Here is an 8,546-nt window from a genome sequence, read left to right as displayed (position 1 = left end):
TTTCTGAGGTGCCTTAGTTTCAAGTGTTGTTCCTTTGCGGGTAGTCACTTTGCTGGGTGCAGCAGTGTGATGTTCGAGCCTGGTGTGTGAGCAGTTGGCCTCTAGGTGCTGCTGCAGGAAATGCAAACAGAAGCTGATGTGGAAACCTGGAAAGGGTCAGACAGTAATACTAACTGTGGTCTTTATTCTGTGGTCGTGCTGGTGACTTTTTTTAAGTAAGTTAGTTATAAGTTAGTTAGTAGTAAGTACTCTCTTTTTTTGCAAATGCAATTTCTTCACTTATCTGTGTTGATGTGTTGGCTCAGGCTTTGTCAGATTAGGCTTTTCCTTGCGTGCCTTTAAAAATCTAGTTTCTGAATTCTCTACTTCCTACCTCCTCTGGAGGCCGTTGTTACTGACTTCAGTTTCTCAAATTGCCTTTCATTTAACACTTTCAGCTCTTCCTGCTTGCACATCTTTTTTTCCTTCCACAATTCATCAGCACCCTGTCAAAAAGCTCCACAGCACTTAATTTGGAGTTCTGTTACACCTACAAACTTTTGCTTGTACTCACTTCTTTGTCTTTTTGTACTTGAAATTACACACCAACCTTTTTCTGTAAGGTGCATTGTAAACATAACTTCATAACTGTAGTCTCGAGCAATAATATTTTCGTTTCTTTTTTGTGTGGTGACTTAGAAAATCGTGACTACAGAAAATGAATAGAATGATAGCCTGTTAAGATCCATTTTGGCAGCACGATATCGGTTATATTACTTCAGGTGACAGGTTTGATATTTTTCAGGCCCAATTTCCTAAAGTTAAACTTTAATTCCATGTTACCCTTTTCTAAAGTGCTCTGATTCTCTAATGTGCTGAATCTCCTCTCAGACTAAGCACAAACTGTTCATTACTTCCGAGGATCTAGATTAGGTGCCTACTTAAGGAAGGTTTGGCAGTGTCCTGATGCTAACAGCAAGCTGAGAGGGACATTTAGGATGTGTCAGCCAGGAGCTGAACAAGATGTCCATAGTGTTACCAACCCTGAAGCCTTAAGTACAGGGATTTGCACAGTGACATAACCATTTGCTGCCTTTTTCTAAATTGTAAGTGACTGTTATTTTAAAAGCAGGGAAGCATTGACTTGATGCCTTTATAATACTTAGTTTTTGTAACCTCGAGGTTTCATTCCTGAGTGGTAACAGCTATTTTAGAGCCCATCATTATGAACATAGGTTATGATTGTATTTTCTTATGTGCACTGCTTTGTATTTAGCCTGTGCTGAATTTCATCTGTCAGTTCATCACTTGCCCACTTAGTGTCAGACTAAAGAAATCTGATGAGCCTTGCGCTCACAGGGAACATTGTTTTAAATTACTATTGTCAAAACCTAAGCTTGATGTGCTAATATTGTATGAAAGATGAGAGTTGTTGCCTCAGAAATGCATTATCTAAACAGCCATGCAAAGAGGGAAGGGAGACAGCTAAAACGTGCCTTGCCCAAGGTCATGCAAAGGGATGGTTGCAGAGCAGAGATTATACCCTGTAGCCCTATATTTGCAAATGTGCAACTAAAACCCAAATTCCTCCTGGAGGAGTTGCTTTTTATTTAAAGGCAGAAAATGGTAAAGTGCTCTCAGCCTTAAACTTAGACTTGGTAATGACCTTTTTCCTTAATTACCCAGCATTCATCAAAACAACACACTTTGTGCTTCTGTGGTGCAGTAAAATAGTAAACAGTCGTGGATTTTATAGAGAAGGAAATTGAGATAAGCCATGCAGCAGCAACAGGAATGTCAACCACAGGAACAAGAGACTGAAATTCCAGGTCCTACCAAATCAGCTTGAATTCTACAAATAATTCTGCTGCATGCTACACTAATCCATGTGAATGGGTAAGTTGCAGCTTGCCTCATGTTGCATATTAGCATTTTTAGAAGGTGAAAAGTATATATATTATTGCTGGTTCTATTTCTGCCAGCAGATGCAGCAATGAGAATATAGCACTTAAAATAGTTATTTTTTTCTTTGTTTTTTCTTCTTCCTAGTCTGAGAAATACCAACAAACAGGCGTGGCCAGCTAGAGTTGATAGTGAAGAGTGATACACCACCAAAATCCAGGAAGTGCTTACATTTGTCTGCTGGATCTCACAGGAAGTCAGTGTTTCTGGACTATCAACGCAGGTCCTTCAATGGCCTTAATTTCACAGAATTGTAGAGTGAGTGAGGTTGGCAGGGACCTCTGGGTCCATCTGGTCCAACCTCTGCTTAAATAGGGACACCCTGAGCAGAGTGCCCAGGATCACATTCAAGCAGCTTTCAGAGGTCTTCAAGGAGGGGACTGCAACTACTCTGGACAACCCATCACCCATACATCATATAATTGTTTCCTGATGTTCAGAAGGAATCTCCTGTGCTCTGATGTGTGGTCACTGCTCCTTGTCCTGGAACTGGGCACTACTGATGAGCCTATCCCTGTCCTTCAGCATTCCCTTCAAATATTTCTAGACGGTGCTGAGATTTCCCGAGCCTTCTGATCTCTGGGCTGAGCAGTCCCAGCTCTTTCAGCCTTTCCTCATAGGAGAGCTATTTCAGTCCCTTCATTTTCGTAGTCCTTTATTGGACACTTTCCAATATGTCCATACTGGACTCTACTGGGGAGTCCAGAACTGGACACATTACTCCAGGTGTGGCATCACCAGTACTGAGTAAACCACCTGTGTCCTCCTGCTGGTCACAATCCTCTTAATGCAGCCCAGCATCCTTTTAGCCTTCTTTTTTTTTTTTTTTGCCTCAAGGACATACTGAGAGTCTTTGGGGAGATGGTTTCAAAGGCCATCTTGAAGTGCTGGTAGACAGTGTCCACTGCTCTCCTCTTGTCTAACCAGGCTGCTTTACCATACAAGTTAGTTAAGTTGGTCAGGCATACTTTCCCTTGCTGATGCCATGCTGAATGCTGCTGCTGACTTTCTTGTTGCTCATATGCCTGGATTTTTTTTTCCAGAATGTGCTGCTCCAGAATCTTAGATATAAATGAAAATTCTTTAAAGTTTTGGAAAAGAATAAGAGGATCCATACAGCTGAGGGCTGTTTGCAGGTGTATCTAGTGTTGATAACATTTTCCTGACTAGCTTCAGGACTGTAACCTTACTCTTTTCCCTAATAAATCAAGAGCTGCTTACAATTGCAGATAATCATGTTGATTACAAGCAGCCTCTGTTCCAATAACTGCAGGACTGTGTGATAATGATTGAACTCTCTGGGAGAATTCATACCTGTAAGTGATGAGACACTTGTCCTTAGGAGAGGAATAGGGATTTGATTGCATTTGCTCTGCTGGCAGCAGATGAACAGACTGAGCACGTTGCTATGAGAATATGCAGCCTTTTACTTTGGAAACTCTCACATTTCTTCAGGTTCTGTTTGACTTTCTACATTCTTTAATTTACATGTATGTGTTGCAGGAGGCACTTCAGGAGAGACAGGCACTGTTGTTGTACCAGTGCTTCTGTACCCACTGGCCAACCTCCAGCTCCTGTTTGATGGCAGTCAGTGTGAGAGCTGTGGCTTTCCCCATGTGCCAGAGGAAAGAATTGGGCTTTGGTGAAGCTCTGTCAGCCAGGAGACATAACTTTCTGCTGCACTGAGCTGTGGAGGAGAGGGTTTTTCAGAGATGAGTTTGAGAATAACACTGAGCTTCAGAGTTTTATGTATCCTACAGGCAAGGCTTCCATTAAATGACTTCTCTCTTATCCTGATGACTTCATTCTAGCTGCACAGATATTAAAGAGCAATCACAGATCCTTTCACATCCAAACAGTTTCGGTTATGTGAATGATTATTATTTTTCTCACTGCTTCAGGGCCTGCCCTCTCCTTGGAAAACTTCCACAAACTTTCTGAAATGGGAAGGCTTTGAGTTGATGAGTTACTGGGCTAAAACCATCAGTAGGAAGGCAGTGATGAGCAGCAGGTACTGAGTGTTCAACCTCATGAGCAAACAGGTCTTTCTGCTTACTCCAAGGTGTATTCCACCCATTTTCTGTTGGAAGTAATCTGTACTATCACTCCAGCAGCCAGCTTTATGTCACCAGCATACTTTCCTAAAGACTGCTATTCTGGTTCTAGCTCAACACATGGAACTCAAAACAAAAAGGTGATGTGGTTGATCTCTCTCCCTACCCTTACAGCATGTTGCTGTACGTAGAAAGGAGACAGAAGAAGATCAGACTGACTCTTGTATCTGCTCTGTGAATAATGGCCTCTTCTCTCCAAACTCCAGCACTGATTTTTCTAGAATTCTGCATGCCAGATCCAGATCTTTTGGGGGACCACATCTTAAAGATGCAAATTCTTTATTCTGCATTTACTCTGTTGGTGTACCATCTGGAACCAGTTGCAGGACAGTCTGGTGCTTGGTAGATGGAACAAAAAAAAAACCAACCCACAAAGACAGCCTCTGCAGAATTTTGTTTGCATGGCACCACTAACATCTAATAATGGGCTGTAACCTGTAACAGGACTTCTGCAAAGCCCAGCTGAAGATGGGCAGGCAGCTCCTGGAAGGATATACGATGCCCTTTCTTTTCCTGAGTGCTGGCTTGCTGCGGTGCTCTGGAGAAGTAACTGAGGTGAGGAGGGGGACAGCACTGGTGCTAAGGGTAACGAGTGAGATATATGGGGTTGTTCTGAGGTGCTGTGAATAAGGTCTGGGGGAGAGGAGGCAAATCTCAAGGGAACTTTCATATCTGGACCAGTTATGTGTTTGCACAGTGAGTTTGAAAATGAAACTTTACCTCAAAGGACTGCAGTGATATTTTATGCACCGTAGAGGATGATAGAATTTTTCAAGGTTTCAAGAATTGGCTGATTTGCTTATAGTGTCAGCCAGCTTCAGAGCATAGAAGCTTTAACTCCTGTGCAGTTCTATGCTTTCTCATGGATATTTATGCCTCGTGTCAGAAGCAACAAATGGGGAGCTGCTCCTTTCTCCTCCTCACCAGGGGACCTGTGGACTCTGACATGACTGCTTGTGTTGGTACAACTGCCTTTCTATTAACCAGCAGGTACAAGTGCTGTATGCCTTCAATATCCAGGGTGATTTTACATGCTATTTATTGCTACGAGTCTCTAGTGTAACTTGAGTTGCAATGCCCCAAATCAGTGGTAAGGAGGAGAAAATGGACTAAATTCTGCAGGGCTTTTAACTGCTGGAAAAGGTGGCACAAACCTACCATTTCCACTTCTGTGTTCTTCAGGAGAGAGAAACATGGCAAAGCCCCTGTCTGCATGCCAGACGTGGGGAAGAAGATCAGAGCAGATGAGTCCTAAAGAACACAAAGCAGTTAATTGGAGAAGAGAGAGCATAGGTTCGTAGGTTCATAGGTACATTAGGTTGGAAAGGGCAGGCTTCTCCTCCCATTTCTGCTTTCTCCAGTTTCTGTACCACACAAAGACTTATGGTGTTTCTTTTTAAGTAATGGGAAATAGGTTAATCCCAAAGCACAGGGCTTGGTTCTTTGTTCCTATTGTGTTAGTTCAAGAGTGCAGCCTTATGTCTGCTGCAGGTCACCCTGCAGTGTTAATGCACCCTAAGTCCAACAGGTGGGGGGACAGAAGCTGTGCTCCCTGTGAAGGACCATGCTTTGGCAAGAATGGAGGCTGCTGCTCCCCTACATCTCCTAGCAAGTGTAGCATCTCCAGTACTAAATTTTGTTTACAGCATATACAAGATAAAGCAGGTGCCAGAGATTTTGCAAGAATGCTTTAAGCTGCACGTGCTTTTACTGGCTGCTAAAGCACAAGAGAACCTCAGCTATACAGAAAACAAGGTATTTCACAAGAAGACAGCTAACCTGTTTCTTATTTCTTTCCTGCCTCTTATTTCTCCTGAAGGAAGAATGTCTTTTGCCCAAAGCTGTTTTTAAATATCTCTCCACCTCACAGCCCCTTTGTTATTTTTATTCTTCCAGTCTCTAAGGCGTGATCTCCAGCTTCCATCAGAGAGCTTGCAGCAAGTCAGCAACTCAGGAATCCGTATGGTTCTGCCAAGGCAAAGGTCTTCAGCTCATCACAGATCTCTCCACCTCTTGCTGCGGGCAGAAAGCTAGGTAGCGTTTTTGGACTCTGCTGTTTCAAACTTGCAAAACTTGTATAGCAACTGTGAACCAAAACTCAAATGATACTCTAGCGAAACAAGCCTATGCTCCTCCAGCACCTGTTCCTCTTTGAGAGGACGGGAAGGGAAAATGGATGGGTTTTGTGCTGTTTGAGGCACTTCAGGAAAATGCTGGGGTTACACAATTGTAGTGATGCGCTGTCCTCAATGGGAGAGGATATGAGTTGGAACAGTTCCCAGTGACTCCTCTTCCCTCTGTGTATGTGCGAGGCATATAATCACTGTTTTCATTTTTTTCCTATTACGAACATCATGACATTGGCATTGATAAAATCAATTTTCTTTAAAAGTCAGAAAGAAGAAAAAAACAAAACATAGAGCCTGGATTCACCTTGCAGAGGGACTTAGTGAGAAGGAGTTGATTATTTGTCACCCTGGATGCATCAAAAGAAGGATGTAGGTGTTTCTCCCTTCAGTGCCAGAGAGGTGTGTTGTAGTAGTTCAAAGCCATGGAAATCAATGGGAATGTCCCTGGAGAAGCGAGGCTGGGTTTGCACGGAAAGAGCACGACCACATTTAGGAACCTGCTCAAGCAAGCATCTGCAGGAAAGCCACAAACATATGTACCTGACAGCAGGTGGTACTGCTGCAGTAATTACTGCATGCAGATCACTCATGGGAAATGCTGTCCAGTTCTTTACAGTGCTCCTGGGCCTTTCTTTCTCAAACCCAAAAGCCGATTACTGCGGGCAGAACATGAGACTGGGGCCCAAAGCTGTGCAAGGGACCAAGAGCACCTTTGCTTAAGTCTCTGACCTGCATCTCTCTAATCCAATCTTCTCATGACACCTTTATAGAGCACCTAATCTTTGTGATATGAGGATGCCAGCCCTAATACCAGGCTAGCAAAAATAATCTGTCTAGGTCAGGTTGCAGCACACGTGGAGCTTGACTGGGGAGTCTCCAAGAGCTGCTTGTTTCCAGCCCATGCCGCACCTTAAACTCTGACAACCTGGCTGTGTGCTGTCTGCTCTCCCAGGAGAAGCAACACCTTCAAGTAAGGTGTACTCCAGGGGTTGAGGCCAAGAGCCTGTGCTCAGGGAAACCAGCATCTTACAAAGGGACAAAATAGAATTGTGCAAGCCTGATTTATCGTGTAAGCATGTCCCACCATGCATTCAGTGCCAGCTATTATAAGCACCCTCATCTTTCTTGGGCTTGTGCCACGCAAGTAGTTTTAGATGATATAAATATTTTAAATGAGCTGTTCTCATTATTGTTTGTTCATAGTGCACAAGCCTTTTTGCAAAGTGGATCCTGTGTCTGATTCTCAGCATGAAATGACTGCATGGCTCCAGCCCAAGAAAAGCACTGACATCCCTGGTTTGCAGACAGACAGTTCCTGTGCATCATCTTGCCATGCTGCTGAGTGGGAAGGCAGGTCAATTCAATAGTGATTTCCTGGCTGGGCAATCACTGATGGAAATGTCCATTCTTCCATGTATAGGTTAATATGTCTCCCCATAGATACGTGCAGAAATGCTGAGCATCTTAGCGTGGCAGAGCACCCTATCTTCTATGCCCCTTGAAATATGCAAACATTGATGAAAATGAGCAGTTCAGGTTTTTAGCTGGAGTTTGTCAGGAGTCTGGGCTGTATCTCCACCCCATTTTCTGAGCAAGTACTGCCTTCCTGGCTGCAGACCTGGCTGCACTCAGCATCTCAGCCAAACACGGGCTTAAAACCTGGTATAAAGTTAAAAGTAATCTTCACTGAATTAATTTGAAGTAAACAAGTCCACCAACATTTCAATAGCCATTAAATCATGTTTTTGTTTCCTTTGGAGACAGCTTCCTACAGGCCACAGCTGGGAAAGGTAGTGGCAAACACCACTGCTGTTGGTGCCTCTCCCAGCATGGAAGCCTTGGGAAGATCTCAACAATCCATCTACACCATCCCTCAGCCCCGAGGCAGGATCAGCACTGGCTAGGACCACTCCCACTGTGTTTGCCCAACCTGTTCCTAAAAGCCTGGGTGATGCCAAGCTGCCTTCTCTGCCCGTGCAGTCTGGTGTTTGTGCTCCACCGAGAGAAGAGCCATCTTTGTTTCCCCAACCCAAACCATATGTTGTTTAGATTCCATCTACATCCAATCTTGACATCATCTTCCAGTTTTTTGTTTAATATTCTCAACGTTACGCCATTCTTCTGTTGAATGTTGGGTGAGGGATGAAAACCCTAGTGTACCAGAAATCCCCAGACTATGTTTGGAGACTTTCCTGTTTATTTAAACAGCTTGGCACCACATAGATGCCCGAGGTGCTTTCTGTGGGCAAAAAAACAGTAGGATGTAATAGAGAGAATGAGGCAACGAGATGCTTCAACTCCTACGATGGCCTTGGCTGGAGCTTGCAATTTGCTTTCTAGAGATTGCCCATGGGGAATACAT

The sequence above is a fragment of the Cyrtonyx montezumae genome, unplaced genomic scaffold, assembly GCF_038088225.1.
Source record: "Cyrtonyx montezumae isolate F1298 unplaced genomic scaffold, pur_monq_1.0 scaffold_3, whole genome shotgun sequence".
Lineage (NCBI taxonomy): Eukaryota > Metazoa > Chordata > Aves > Galliformes > Odontophoridae > Cyrtonyx > Cyrtonyx montezumae.
The sequence above is the reverse complement of the archived record's forward strand: the minus strand, read 5'-3'. Positions refer to the sequence as shown.